We start from the raw sequence: 15816 nt of genomic DNA, 5'->3' as shown, positions 1-15816 counted from the left end.
CCAGTTGGTAAAACATACATAAAAAAATAAAAAAATAAAAATAAAAATAATAATAATAATGATAATAATAATAACAAATCACATGTATTTGTAAAAGTAAATATAATCAAATAATGGCCAAACATATATTTGTCAAAAATAAATAAGTATAACATATATAATACACAAATATTAAAAATATTCACACAAATAGGCATTTTTAAATTATATTTGTCAAAAAATATAAATTTTTCATACAGATTTCGATTAAAATAATAATAATAATAATAATGTCCAAAAATATATTAATCGGTTTCCTCAAATGAATTGAGTTGCCTTAACTTTTTGGGGTTTACAGTGGAAGAAAATGACTTTATTTGATGTCTAAAAATGTATAAAGCCTCCGACATATTGGTAAACCTCTTCTTGACTACCAATGTAACACACACAATTATATTTGTATAGCAGTCTTACACATAATTTGGTTGCTCTAATTTATTTTACAATGCAATATTTATTATTTATTTAAAATGATGAACGCTTCTCAAGGTCTCAATCCATCTTTATTGTGAGACTGGAAATGTATTTTCTTGACTTTTTTTGTATTTTCTTTTCATTTGTACACAAATGTTAAATCTCAGTATATTTTTCAATCCCAATATATTTTATTCAACCTAACAGTTACAGAAATATATTTAGCAATATATTTTAGTTAGAAGGTAAGCCAGCCTCTCTTGCAAAGTCTGTTGGCTTCTTTTCTGCTACACAGAAATGTTCAAACATGAGTCCTGATAAGAGTGCAACAGATAACAGATGTTTAATAGTCTGGCCACATATCATAATTGAGTAACCCAGTGAGTTAGAATGCAAGAATTGTAAAATTCACCACAGGAAAAAAAATAAGTCTCCTCAAGAGACCTTTCTGTGTGCAAAAGTGTGCAGTTTTGCTGCAAGTGCAATATGTGTCATTTCATCAGGCTCGGTGCATGTTGTGACACGAATGAGATTAAACTCATAAAACTGGATGACTCAGATTTGCACTTGTGCCCTGCCAGCAGACTGTCTGTCTTATCACCTCTGCGTTTTGCATTGGCTCTTTTTTTTTTGCAGCTCTGCAGAAGAATAAATTGGGGTTAAAAAAAAAAAAGCAACAGGAGACGGGACAGTTTATGCAGACTGGAAAGCGCAAGAGAGAGAATGGACACTTGGCAGAAGTAGAGAAATGTGAGAGGCCATCAATCACGCTGTAAGGTTATGTAATGGAGCTCTGCTGGAGAGGGTGGAGACCCTCACACACCGACAGCTGCGGCCGATCTGAGCACGCTACAAGCAGGAGTGAGCAGCGCTGTGGGAAAGCAAAGAAATGTGGGAGGAAAGCAGTTACAAACGCATTTATCCTGCGGCTACCATCACCATCAGTGTAGTCAGGATGATTTTTTTTTTTAGATTGTACTGAACTCTGTACTCTGTCTGCAAAGATCTGGAGCGAACAAAGTCGACAATTGCTTGGCAAGATGGTGAATATTAATTCATGCAATCCAGTCAGACTGATTCAGTCATAATGATTATCCCTCTTGAGAATTTTCCAAATATTTCCCAATTGATGTGTAACAGAGCAGGACATTTTTCATAGTATTTCTGATAATATTTTTTGTTCTGGAGAAAGACTTTTTATTTTATGGCTTTTTTTTTGGCTAAAATAAAAGCGATTTTTTTTAACCCTTTTCTCGTGTTCACATCCTCCCCTTACTTTAGTGTTCCTGGACAAAATTGACCGGTCTGTTTTAGCTGCTCTTAAATTAGCACAAAAAAACATTTTTCACTGCCAAATTTTTATTCGACATTCTTTAGCTGTGAACAATGTCTCAAAGAAGTGTTGAACATGAACTTATAGAATTAGGCACTGAAAAGGTATTACAAAATGAACAATATATGAAAATCGAAATACTTTGTTTCATTACCAATAGACAGCTCGCTAAAATAACCATCACTGAGTGGGACCAAAGAAATTCAAACTTTAATTTATCTGAATGATTTATCAACCAGTAAAGCACATCCTAACGCTATCTTTTCCTGTGTACTGAGTGCTCAAATTTTTATTTAGTCCTTCAATTGGACTATATTAGTGTACTAATGTAGGGAATAGTGTCTCAGGTTATAGACGGTGAGGATGGACTAGCACTAGTTATACTTTTGTCATTTTGATTGAGATGCTAATGCTCTAATCCAGTAAAATAACTGAAGCTAAGTTAAGCTAAAAGTGTTCTTGTTAGACCCAGAGATTGGCTGAATAGAGATTGGCACAAAGAAAGAAAGAAAGAAAGAGAAAGAAAGAAAGAAAGAAAGAAAGAAAGAAAGAAAGAAAGAAAGAAAGAAAGAAAAAGAAACAATCAAACAAACAAACAAACAAACAAACAAAAGAAAGAAACAAACAAACAAACAAAAAAGAAAGAAAGAAAGAAAGAAAGAAAGAAACAAACAAACAAACAAAAAAGAAAGAAAGAAAAACGAAAGAAAGAAAGAAAAAGAAAGAAAGAAAGAAAGAAAGAAAGAAAGAAAGAAAGAAAGAAAGAAAGAAAGAAAGAAAGAAAGAAAAAGAAACAATCAAACAAACAAACAAACAAACAAACAAAGAAACAAAGAAAAGCAAGAAAGAAACAAACAAACAAACAAACAAAAAATAAATAAATAAAGAAAGAAAGAAAGAAAGAAAGAAAGAAAGAAAGAAAGAAAGAAAGAAAGAAAGAAAGAAAGAAAGAAAGAAAAAGAAACAATCAAACAAACAAACAATCAAACAAACAAACAAACAAAGAAAGAAAAGCAAGAAACAAAGAAACAAACAAAAAAAGAAAGAAAGAAACAAACAAACAAACAAAAAATAAAGAAAGAAAGAAAGAAAGAAAGAAAGAAACAAACAAACAAACAAACAAACAAACAAACAAAGACAAAGAAAGAAAGAAAGAAAGAAAGAAAGAAAGAAAGAAAGAAAGAAAGAAAGAAAGAAAAAGAAACAATCAAACAAACAAACAATCAAACAAACAAACAAACAAAGAAAAGCAAGAAAGAAACAAACAAACAAAAAACAAAGACAGAAAGAAAGAAACAAACAAACAAAAAAGAAAGAAAGAAAGAAAGAAACAAACAAACAAACAAACAAAGAAAGACAAAGAAAGAAAGAAAGAAAGAAAGAAAGAAAGAAAGAAAGAAAGAAAGAAAGAAAGAAAGAAAGACAGACAGACAGACAGATAGACACAAACAAACAAACAAACTGCCCCTAATCTCACGACAATTCCTAACTTTTTGATTTAGTGGCTAATTCAATTTAGTACAATTTGCTAATCCACAATGACGGTTGGGTTTAGCGGTGGGGTTGGGTGCCACACCTCCTTTTTAAAATTGCACATTTTGTACGATTAAACTCGTATGAATTAACCACTAAACTGACAAAACATAAAATAGGTATGTTTCCTCATGAGATCAGGCTGAAGGATCGGCATATAAGAGCGAAAAGGAGATGTGTAGCCCACCTGCAAAAGACATTGTTCAGTCTGAAATGTGTGAGTGGGTTAGTGAGTTAGGGTCGTGTATGGGGATGTTTTCTGTGTGATAAATGAATATAGTCTGGATAGTGATTAATTCTTAACAGGGAACAGCACATGTGTAGAAAGGTTGAACATTTAAAATTCAATGAAAGAGGTGATCATCACTTTTATATGGTTAAGTGCATAGTGTGGAGGATAGCATAAGGCCTTGAGGCAATCAGATGTAAAACACAACATTTATGAGTGTTTCAGTCGTAAATCAGTCAGATTTGACCCAAACACGACAAGAAGGTTAAAAACCAGTTTGTCGCGGGGAGGGCCTGAATGAAATGTTAGTGAATGAAAGGTGGTCTGTTGTTTGAGAATTTGTATCCGCCGTCATATGCTTGCAAGCGCAGTCTGAGAAATTGTTTGCAAAACTTTTAAAAAACGCATATGGTGCAATGACAAACACACACCGTTGTTGCAAGAAACGGAAACTATTGTCGAATGCTGACATTATGACGATATGCAAACTTCATACTATATATGTAAAACAGGAACATGAAAGGAACTCATGTAAACACCTCGATTATATAATTGTGTTATTCAGATTAAGGCAAATAATAAGATTACTGATTTTCATGTAAACATATACGGTAGAGAACTTTTTCTGAAACCATATGGGTGAGAGTAAATGTTAAATTTTGGGTGAACCATTTACATTGTCTATTATTTGTAAACAAATACATTGTCGCCTATCTATCTCCATATAGTGTAGATCATTTTTGTGGAACCACATGAGTGTGAGTAAATGTTCATTTTTGGGTGAACTATCCCTTTAAAATGTCTATAATTTGTAATCAACTACATTTGCCTCACCTATCTATCTCCATATACAGCAGATAACTTTTTCTGGAGCCACATCAATGTGAGCAGTGTAAGTAACAAACTTCAGATTTGCAAAAAGGTCATCAGCGCCTTTACTGGATTTGTCTTCTGAAACATGCAACGAAATCGTACCAGCTGCAATGTATTTTTACGTTTTGTAAAATTATAGGCTGAGCCATGTGATGTATTTCCATTGAGCCTGGCTTTTAAAAATAAAGATCCTATTAATTTTCTATAGAGAGCAATTCGATTTTTAACGATTATCAGACGTGTCAAAAGCTTGGATGTTATTAATCAATTCTGTGTTCTTCATTCTGAGACAGTGTCACAGTTTCAAATCAATCATAATTAATTGCCAAGTTGTGGGAGCTTTGCTACTCCTGAAAGCTAAAAAGACACCCCGGCTCATTAAAAGTATCTGCTTCAGTCTACAGTTTTGTAAAACCGCAAAAACATGCTTCAACATAGGTTTGGCTGCAGTTTTCTGGGTAAAAGGCATGCTACAGGGCAGTATGAAGCCAACAAGTTTCATTCCTTTTTAAACTAATGTTATTTATAGGGTCCTATTATAGATGAATACAGGATTATTTTTGTGCAGTTCTTTGCACAACACCAAATACCACATGTAATCTAATACATTTACTTCCACATTTACAGTATCTTTCACCATATTGACAATTTTACTCTACTGTAGCTGATTTTATAAAGTGATGTACTAGTGATGCAGAGTTGAGTCCACAAAAGAGATAAAAGCAATCAAGATAATTAAATCAAGGTAAAGCTATGTTGTCGCAGAGCACTTTACTCTCATGTTTGCTTTTGAAAAGCCTTTGGGTTGGGTTTAAGGAAGGGTTTAAGTCAGTGGTTTGCTGGTTTTGATGATGATGATCTGTATTACAAGTCCTGCCCTCTTGTGGACATGTATTGAAAAACAAAACATATCCTAAGTAACGTTTTTTGGGCTCTCAAAAATGTAATCGGCGACCTCTAGTGGATTTGTCATCTGAAACGTGCAATGAAACGTATCCGGAGCTATGTATTTCATATAAATAATTTATAGAAATTACAGAAATAACTTAAGTTAAGAAATTCAAATTAAGAATTTCAAATTCATAACAATTTTGACCGAATATAAAAATTCAGATTTATTAAATTACAATTGTCAATAATTCAAATGAACCTTATTCAGATTCAGATTGTTTTGGCATATTATTAGCTTATTAATTAATTATTATAATTTGAGTATTCTTTAAACGTATTTGCCCTGTGATGCTGAAGTTGTATTTTCAGTCTTCAGGAATCTTTTTTTTTTTTTTTTTTTTGGAGATTTCTTACTATTATCAATTTTTAAAAGTTAAACACTTCCTTTTCTGAATCATTTGATGAAAAATATTTATCTGAAATATAAATCTTTTATAATAAATATTTAAAAAAATACATATAAGTATTTACTGTCACTTTTACTCTGTAGTGGACAAAAATATTAATTGCAATATTGTTTTTGATGTAGTTAATTCACAATACTTCATAGGATTGTTTCTTTTGTACTTTTTATGAACTTATTTTTGTGTACTTTTATGTTTTCTCAGAGAGTTTTATAGCTAAGAACACTCTTTATCAAATGCATGTTTTAATGAGAGAATGAATGGGAAAATACTTCAGCAACCAAAGCCTCTTAAAAAAATTGGCCAGTCACAGTTGAGCATTGTTTATCTCTGCTGTTGGATGTCTTACTACACCATTAAGTTGTCAAAAAGCATGTTTCTTCAAAGATGGCCTTTCAAAGTAACAGCTTTTCCCCAAGCAACACAAACATTTCTTTATATTACACTAGATGCTTTCCCAGTGAGCACTTATGCTCGGAGGGCTCTCAAAAGCTTGAAATGCACTTTGACAAGTGATCAGTCACATGTTGCTGGAACGGAGGGCCTATTAAGCAAAGATGACACCCTTTAGGTGGCGTACTTCAAGAGGGTCATGTGCCAGCTGAGCAGAGGGGATGAATGGGAATGGTATTGAATATCTTTCACTGTGCATTATAGACATACAGGTAAAGTCAGAACTGGATGGGGCGGCCGGCGGAAGATTGATTGGGGTGGTGATTCGTAGATTCTTAGGCGACCATCAACCCCTTTGCCAGTGGAACAAGCTGACAAAACATTGCTGCAACTCTGAAACAAATTTTATTTATGTAGAAAAAATACAAAGCACTGCATTGTTTGCGTGTTCTGCGTTTGTCTGAGATAATTAGTCTGATCGGTCCAGTAGTGTCTGTCTGCGGACTGCAAGATACTGTAGGTGCGTAACACGAAGGGCCCTTAGGGGTGTAACTTGTAGTATGTAAGAGGTGTAACTTGAATTTATGGAGACATGCCGAAACCATGTTGTTGGCAAGATGTTGCTGTAAATCAGTTATTAACGTCTACACCTACTCCACACCTAAACCTAACCATCACAGTTATTAACTACTACACCTATTCCAAACCTAAACCCAATCATCACTGTTATTAATGTCTACACCTACCCCAACCTTAAACCCAACCATCACTGTTATTAATGTCTACATCTACCCCAACCCTAAACCCAACCATCACTGTTATTAATGTCTACATCTACCCCAACCCTAAACCCAACCATCACTGTTATTAATGTCTACATCTACCCCAACCCTAAACCCAACCATATTAACTTCTACAACTTCCCAACCTTCATTTATTAATGTCTGCACCTTCCCCAAACTCAACCATCATTGTTATTAACGTCTACAACTTCCCAACCATCACAGTTATTAATGTCCACACCTACCACAACCCTAAACCATCACAGTTATTAACATCTACATCTTTCCCAAACCTAAACCCAACCATCATATTTATTAAGTCTACACCTACCACAACTCTAAAACCGATCATCATTGTTATTAGCATCTACACCTTCCCCAAACCTAAACCCAACCATCATACTTATTAACCTCTACACCTACCCAACCATCACAGTTATTAATGTCCACACCTACCACAACCCTAAACCATCACTTTTATTAGCATCTACACCTTCCCCAAACCTAAACCCAACCATCATAGTTATTAACGTCTACACCTTCCCAACCATCACAGTTATTCATGTCCACACCTACCCCAATCCTAAACTCAACTATTTCTGTTATTAGCATCTACACCTTCCCCAAACCTAAACCCAACCATCACAGTTACTAACATCTACAACTTCCTCAACCCCAATCTCAACCATCATAACTGCGATTTGTGGAGGCTTTCATACTTGACGCGCTCACCATTGTTCTGTTTTTTGCAACCAGAGCGGGCGACGCATTGTTGGCTAACTGTCATGACAAAACAGATGAAGAGATCAGTGAGTGAATTGCTAAATGAATGAATATAACAATATATTAAATTAGTCATTTGTAGGGATGTAACGGTATTGTAAATACCGTCATACCGCAAAATTAATTTTTTTTCGATATTACCGTAGTCGCATGACTCCCATCAGCCCAGGGGTGGCCATCATCCCTTGCGGTCTGTTGTCGCTACAGATACAGTAATGCGGAAATGGAGTGTGCTGCTAGAAGCGGGCCTCAAAAAGAGCTGGAAATGATCGAACCTGAAGCGGGTGTTGTCGCCGCATTCGTACTGAATAGCGGTGTTGTCGCGCGCGTTCTGATCAGCTGTGTTGCCGCGCGCGTACTGATAGCGGTGTTGTTGCGCGCGTTCTGATCAGCTGTGTTGTCGCCCGCATACTGTAAAGCAGGGAGGGGGGGGTTGAGCGCGCATACTCAAGAGCGGTGTTGTCGCGCGCCTACTGAAGAGCGGGACGGAGGGTGTGACAGCACACTGTTCAGATTGATACAGACATGAGACCTCTCTCACTCATGGCTTGTCCTCTCAAGTGGGGGAAAGACAATGCACAAAGTTACCCACTGCTGTCAACCTGGGCCAAGTCATATCTCTCTGTCCCAGAAACCTCAGTCCCAAATGAGAGGGTTTTTTTCTGTTGCAGGGGACATTGTAAATGCCCAGAGATACCAGCTTTTACCAGATTATATTTATATGATAATTTTCCTTAAAACCCATCTCTATCTAAGTGAGTGAGTGATTAAATGTTGAATGTGATGAGTTTTCAACAATACTAAATTGAAACTTTATTTTTTTACATGGTTTTATAATTTTTTGTTATTAAAATTGAAGTTCCTGTTTCAAAGCTTACAGATAGATGGCTAATTTGTATGTCATTGACACTTTTGGCACTTTTTTGGAGTATTTTCATAAGTTTTGTTTTTTCCTGTAAATGATTCAATAAATACCGTACCGTGACATTCATACCGAGGTATTACCGTACCGTGAAATTTTGATACCGTTACATCCCTAGTCATTTGTGAATAAATTTGAAGAAAACCCTTGAAAAGATTTGGTAAAAATGTTCTCTGGTAAGTATTTCTGCCATCTTACCAACAACATCTCGTTGTGACATATCGCAAGGTTCAATGGGATCATGATAACTGCAAGTTACACCTCTCTAATTTACTACAGGTTACGCCCCTTTATCTTGCACACCTATCTTGCAGTCGGCAGACAGATACACTTGGATTGGTCAGTTCTGGTTAGATAACTCGTGGTGCGCTTGCAGCATTCATTCAACTGGGTGTGTCTGGAAGGCGCAAGCGCATTCAACTGGGTGTGTCTGGAAGGCACAAGCGCATCATGCCGCTCACTTCCATTGGAAATAATAAACTTGCATGAACTCTAGAAAAGATGCATTATGTGATGTCATCATTTGCAATCTCCAGCTGTTGATCCTCTTGCACAGACATGCTGGATTCACCTGATTTGTTGACAAATGGGTTGCGAATCCTTGGCAGTTTGTGGGTCCTTCACTGGGCCTTTTCCTCCTAGCAAAGTAACTTTCCAAAGATGTCTTTTTCTTGCTTATTTTGCTGCTTGTGGGTTAAATTTGGGTGCTCAAGTGACCGAGATGTAAGTGAGAGAATAGGATCATTATTTAAAATAAAAGATCGTTCACACTCAGATAATAAATGAAACTGAAATGCTTAAGAGTTTCTTTTGTGGCCCGGTACTAATTGATGCAGCTCGAAGGTTGAAGACCACTGCTGTAGACACTTAACAAAAAAAAAGCATTTAGGGGATAATAATATTGACCTTAAATTGGTTTTTAAAAATGTAAAACTGCTTTTATTTTAGCCAAAATAAAACAAATAAGACTTTCTCCAGAAGAAAAAATATTATAGGAAATACTGAAAAATTCCTTGCCAAAAGCCGTCACCGTTGTGTCCCTGAGCAAGGCCCTTAATCTCAGTTTTCTCCATGGGAATTGTCCCTATAATAAAACCATGGCATCATTCTATTGCAACATCTCACAGGCTGTTCATTTGGTGATAAAGAAAGATCATATTCTATCCGGAGAATCGCAGATGCACTGATTTCTCCTTGGCAGCCTGACAGCTACTACAATAAGACTTGTGTGCCAAACACATCCTTCATTCAGCATGTGCCATGGCAGGGATTCTCCCTTCTTGGATCAAACTGCTTTTTCATGCAAGTTAAGACTCGGAAATGTGAGACTTGATGTTTGTTAGGGGTAAAACAGTGGTGTTGCTCAATTCGGAACAAGTGTTGACGTCATCTGTGCCTCAAAATAAATGAACAGATTTACAGGCGAGTGCATGTGTGCTGAAGGCTTGCCGGTTGCTTTCAGCAGTTGAAAGTAGAAAGGTGTCGGTCTGACCTTCACATCCCGAACACGACCTCAGAGGTCTGGAATCAGAGTCGTATGATTACCACGCTCTGAATGCAGAGCTGAGAGGTCATTTGAGAACCTGTTATTAGCTCTGAGCTCAACAAGAAGGAAATGTGTAGTGTTCACAGTCACGGTGTGGCTACTACTCCAGTAAAGGGCTGATAAGCAGAGAGTATTGCTCTGTTTATTATGAGCATGTGCTGGAGTTTATTTGTCTGGCTCTTTATAGTGTATACTGGAGCTCTGTCAAGCTAGATGGATTCTGATTGGCTGTCAATGTTTTTGTTACTCGTTTTCAGGGGACAGTTGTTTCCTAGTGATGGGAGAAACAAAGCTTTTTTTTTCTTTTTTTATTACGTTTTAAAAACAGAAAATGGTAGAGACACCCAGTGGTCATAACCATGTAAATGTAACAAAAACTCAGGCATGACATATATTACAATTGCTTTTTCGATCCTATTTGTAATAGCAACAAATAATAACTTGACTTGTAGTTGATCATTTGGAAAAAAGTCAGAAGGTAGATTTTTCAGGTAAATCATCTGTTGAACTGCATCCCAATCATCACAAATACTGCAGAAGACCTATTGGAACCAGCATGGACCCGAAATTCTCACAAAAATCAGTCACGTTTGGTGAAGGAAAAATCATGGTTTGGGCTTACAAATCAACATGGGGGTGTGTGAGTGATCTGCAGAGTGGATGGCAACAACAACAGCCTGAGCTATCAAGACATTTGTGCTGTTCATTACATTACAAACCACAGAAGAGGGCAAATTCTGCAGCAGGATAGCGCTCCTCTTATTTCAGCCTCCACATCAAAGTTCCTGAAAGCAAAGAAGGTCAAGGTGCTCCAGGATTGGCCAGCCCATCACAAGACATGAACATTATTGAGCATTTCTGGGGTAAGATGAAGTAAAAGGCATTGAAGATGAATCCAAAGAATCTTGATGAACTCTGGGAGTCATTGCAGAGATGTATGGATGCAGTCATACACAATACAGTATTATTTCTTTTTCCACTGCACTATGACTTTATATTCTATACTTTATATTTTTTTTAGGTTTAGTGACAAGACTTTTGATTAAGCGAAGTCAGACCTTACTATCCTAATTAAATAATTAAAAATCAAGGCATGATCATTTTTTGTTTGGGTAAAATAAGCGTAATTTAGAGATACAAAATAGATCAACCAAATGATCAACTAGAAGTCAAGTTATTATTTGTTGTTTTACAAATTTTTAAGGCTTATATATTATTTCTTCCATGGTGGACTCTGTTAAACAGGCCAATACGAGACTATTAACTATTAATAGCTATTATTCCTGTTATTTTACAGATGTTTTATTAAATCCTGATCCAAGATCAGGTAAAAACTAAACCTGTTCAGTGAATGACCACTTGGGGGCGATCTGAAAGGTCCCATGTGATTCATGTGGGTTTTATAGTATTACACAAATCACTCCCAGGCAAGTTCCATTGAATTTTCTAAACATTTCATAACTTGTTTACCGAAATCATGTGACCTTGCCAATTCGATACGCATTTTGAAGTACTGATTCGAACCCAATGATTTAAAACGAGTTTGCATTGATACTTTTTCTTTGTGCTGTTAGTTTTGGCGTTATATTTGGAATGATTTTAGAATTAAACAGCCATTATTTAATTGAAGATAACTTTTAAAAAGCAATTTCAAATGGGAGCTCAAGGTGTTCTTATCATTTAAACCTAATCTCCAATTAGGAAATGGGTTTGTAGATGGTTTAATAGGGCATTTACATGATAAAAGGAATAATATTAGTCCCATATACAGTAGGCATGTTTAGGTGAGCCATCAATAAAAAAACACAAGCATTGTAAAGGAGGCACATAAATAATTAGGTGATTTGCTTACGGACTTGTTATATTACACTTTCAAGTAATTGTTTGAAATGGGTTTGTAAAAGCTGCTTTATGCATGTTTAGTCTTGAGTTGTTGAGATAATTACACAGTTCTGATTAGCAAGTGAGATGTTAGAATGCATCAAAATGAATCTTGCAGATTATTGGTTTATTCTTTGAAAGCTTTGAGTTTTAAAAAGCATATGTTCCCCCTTCACTGTGTAGCTGTGAGAATATGTACTATGGATGGCACAATTTTTAGTAATCATATAACATGAATGAAAAAAGGGCAACACACACAAAAAAAGACTAATAACTAAACAAAAGAAACTGCATTCACATATACTAAACATAAACATCATAACACATAACTTTTTAGCAGTAGAGACATCATGTTGTCAATTATTACTCACTACCCCCAACTTGGTATGTTCCACTCCCACAATGCATCACAGCAAAAGTATAAAAAGACCAAGCAGGAGCCTTTCAGATCTTTTAGCAATTCAAGATGGCTGCCACCATGTGTCAGCAATTTTTGAAGCAATAAACAATCTAAAAGCCAACAGTTTAGTTGTTTTAGCATGTTTGCGTGTTTTTGCACCCAGCAGTTTTCCGTCTTACTGCCACATCAAAGGTAAATAAAAAGATTTTTTTCCAAACCAATTGCATGTCTGTGTCTTTATCAATGAGGGTTAAATAAAAGGAGGGTGAAGCAAACAAACTAGTTAGGTCACATGATTGAAGCTTGATTTAAATTACAGATCTGCACAAAACTTCTGTCATTTTGTGATATTGACAAATTGCAAAAACAGAAAAAAAACAACAACAACAATAATAAAACGCATTTGATTTTTTTTCCCTTAAATTCCTGAATAAACAAATCAGGGCAATAAATGTAAGCCATTTTTCAAATCAAATGAAATGTGGGCATGTTATCCAAGCATTACTAGCGAGGAAAGCTTCATATGCTTGGATATGCACACATATGAATTGTTTTTAGAAGACTTTGTGATTTCATGAGTAATTGAAAATGTACTTTCCGAATGGGCAGATCAACCTTTTTTTGCATCATGTCCAAGGGTGAGCAAGTATGCATAATATCTTTTAAGTATGATCAAATGACTTAAACGCATGCCTTATAACCTGTAAATATGAAAAAAAAGGTTTGCATTGCAGTCTGGTGAAATTGATCTTTTTGTTATATTTTTTGAACTGCCTAAAACCTATTATGTAATCATTAAAAACATGTTTACGGCATATGGGAGTTTTGATTAATGGATTACATTAGCTGCATTATCATTTAGATATTTTTATCGGAAATTTAAGCTTCAAAATCATTTAACAAATTTATTATTCACCTTTCCAAAACCTTCGAAATAGCACTTGCCTGATGGAGGTAAAGTTGGTTTTATATTTGCACATTCAGCATCCACATTCAATAAGTTTGTTAATCAGCTAGTAAAATTTTAAATTCGTTTATTTAGTTGTGGATTGAGGTAAAGTTGGTTTTATATTTGCACATTAAGACTTTCTCCTTAATATAATATTAGAAAAGTATTCATTGCAAACTCTAAATAGTGAAATCATTTTAGCAGCCAACAACTTTCAAAGTACAACATTGTTCACAGTTAAATATTGCTAATGTTGTTTCAAAGTCATACTTGCATGTGATTTCATTCCTAATATTCAAAGTACCATGGTAAACAATGTATGGAGCTGTCACTGAAAGAATGTGCGAATTTAAAACCAACTTTATCCCAATCTGTTGTAATCGTTATGAGCGAATCTGCTGGTCAACTGTAAACATGCAAACACATTTATAACCAATCCAATGCACTTAGCTTAGCATCCAAGTATGAAGTAAATACTCAGTGTCTGAATGTGTTTTTCTTCTCAATTTTCAAAGCTTAGGCTATAATATTTCTTATATGCTCAACAGGCCAACAAGAGACTGTTAACTTATTCTTTTTCGTTTTACAAATGCTATTAGGTAAATTAAATTCAAAGTGAAAATCTGAGTAAACCTGCATGATTGATGTGGATTTGATATTGCACAGATTTTTGCCCAATGGAGAACAATTTCAAACTGAAATCACATGATCTTGCCAATTTGATATATGCGCTTCTAACCTCTGATTTGAAACAAATTTCTACTTTTGTGAATCAGTTTTCTGAAAGCGGCCATAACTAAAGGGTGATTACAGCTACTGACAACAAAGATGTAGTACATCTAATTGTAACTCATGCTACACATTAATACAAGTTACCCCTTTTGCTCTGTTCAAATGTGCTACCCTTTAGTTATGTTCGGGATGAAAACATCCACTGAATTAAACTGCAGTAAAAAATAAATACTTTTATTTTTTTGTTTTTTTAACTTTTTTTTTTTTTTCCATAAATCTGTTATTCAACCTCAGTCCTGATAAAAACTACTTAATTGTTTTGAAAATTACAGGATTTTAACTCTTTAATTGTCAAATTCATAAATGATGCCACTGATTCATTTTTTTTCTCCCTAATTTATTGTTGGTGGCTGTTTTTGCCCCGTTGACTTCCATTATAAACACATTTGTTGGTGCATAAATGCACAGTCTATGTTTTTGTTTACTCCATGTATTTCTGAGGGTTGAGATGCATATTTAGATATTCTCAGACAAATTAAGGTAAGTGCGTAAAGTTCACTCTCACACATTCTTAGATACACATCCACACTTTAATTTGCTGTTATACTCCAAATAAAATCCAGGAACTTTTTATTTATTTATTTATTTATTTGTTTGTTTTTTTGCACAGGCCTATCCACAGGGTTTATGATCAACAGTAAAAATAAAAAAATTTACCTCTTCCCGGCCGGGAAAACCACCAACAATCAAAAAGCCATAATTGGATATAAACATGTTTGCAATATATGGGAGTTTTGACTAATGAATTCCATTAGCTGTATTCACATTTAGCCATATTTTTGATGAGCAATTTTAGCTTCAAAACAACAAACAAAATGAACAAAGTGACAATTCACCTTTCCGAAACCTTTAAAACTGCACTTACTTGGGACACCTGCTGGTCTAAACTGTGTAAATCCAACAAACTCAGACAAAACATGGATTAAAATTGGCTTTTTCAAACACAATGCAAACATTTGTACCCAATTAAATGCACTTAGCTTATCTAAGTATGAAGTAAATAGTGTCTGATTATGTTTTTAATAATATTTTTTTTTTTACACTTTCAAAAATGAGGCTATGCTATTGACACATCAAGGTTAGTGCACAAAGGTCACTCTGACCCACTTACATGCACTTTAATTTGCTTTTATACTCTTTATTAAATCCAGAAACTAGGTATTTTTTTTTTTTTTTTTTTTGCACTGGCCTATCTATAGGGTTAATGGTGCCAGCTGATGATTAACAGTAAAAAGTACAAATTTGACCTCTTCCCATAGGGAAAACCACCAACAATCATAAATGCAAGCTACAATATATGGTATCATGATTTTGCAATCCAAAAAATGTGGTTATAATGGAAGTCAATGGGACAAATCAGAAAATTAGGAAAAAAAAAAAACTAATCTCAGGCAATGTTTCACATGTCCATGCTTTGATAAAAGGTAAAGAAAAAAAATCTAATCCGCAATTACTTTTATATTAAAAATACATCATTTTGTGTGTATTTTTCACCAAATCAGTGATGTCATTTATGATTTTGGCAATTAAGGAGTTAAAATCCGGTAACTTTCTAGACAATTTAGTAGTTTTGATCAGGACAGAGGTTGATT

At 34.9% G+C, this 15816-nt stretch overlaps 1 protein-coding gene across 3 annotated transcripts in view; it reads left to right on the top strand.

Moving 5' to 3' along the window:
- The window catches only part of LOC564564 (solute carrier family 41 member 1), a 142859-nt gene that overhangs the window by 78829 nt on the left and 48214 nt on the right, over window positions 1-15816 (top strand). The window contains exon 1 of one of the 3 annotated variants that reach the window (XM_068216930.2): window positions 12531-12675. The exons of the other annotated variants lie outside the window; for them this stretch is intronic. The gene's annotated coding sequence lies outside the window, so the exon portion shown is untranslated. Of the gene's footprint in view, window positions 1-12530; window positions 12676-15816 lie in introns of those variants that run through there. 3 annotated transcript variants of the gene reach the window in all.

This window comes from Danio rerio, chromosome 23, assembly GCF_049306965.1.
Source record: "Danio rerio strain Tuebingen ecotype United States chromosome 23, GRCz12tu, whole genome shotgun sequence".
Classification (NCBI taxonomy): domain Eukaryota; kingdom Metazoa; phylum Chordata; class Actinopteri; order Cypriniformes; family Danionidae; genus Danio; species Danio rerio.
Note: the sequence above shows the minus strand (reverse complement) of the source record. Positions and strands in the feature narration are given on the sequence as shown.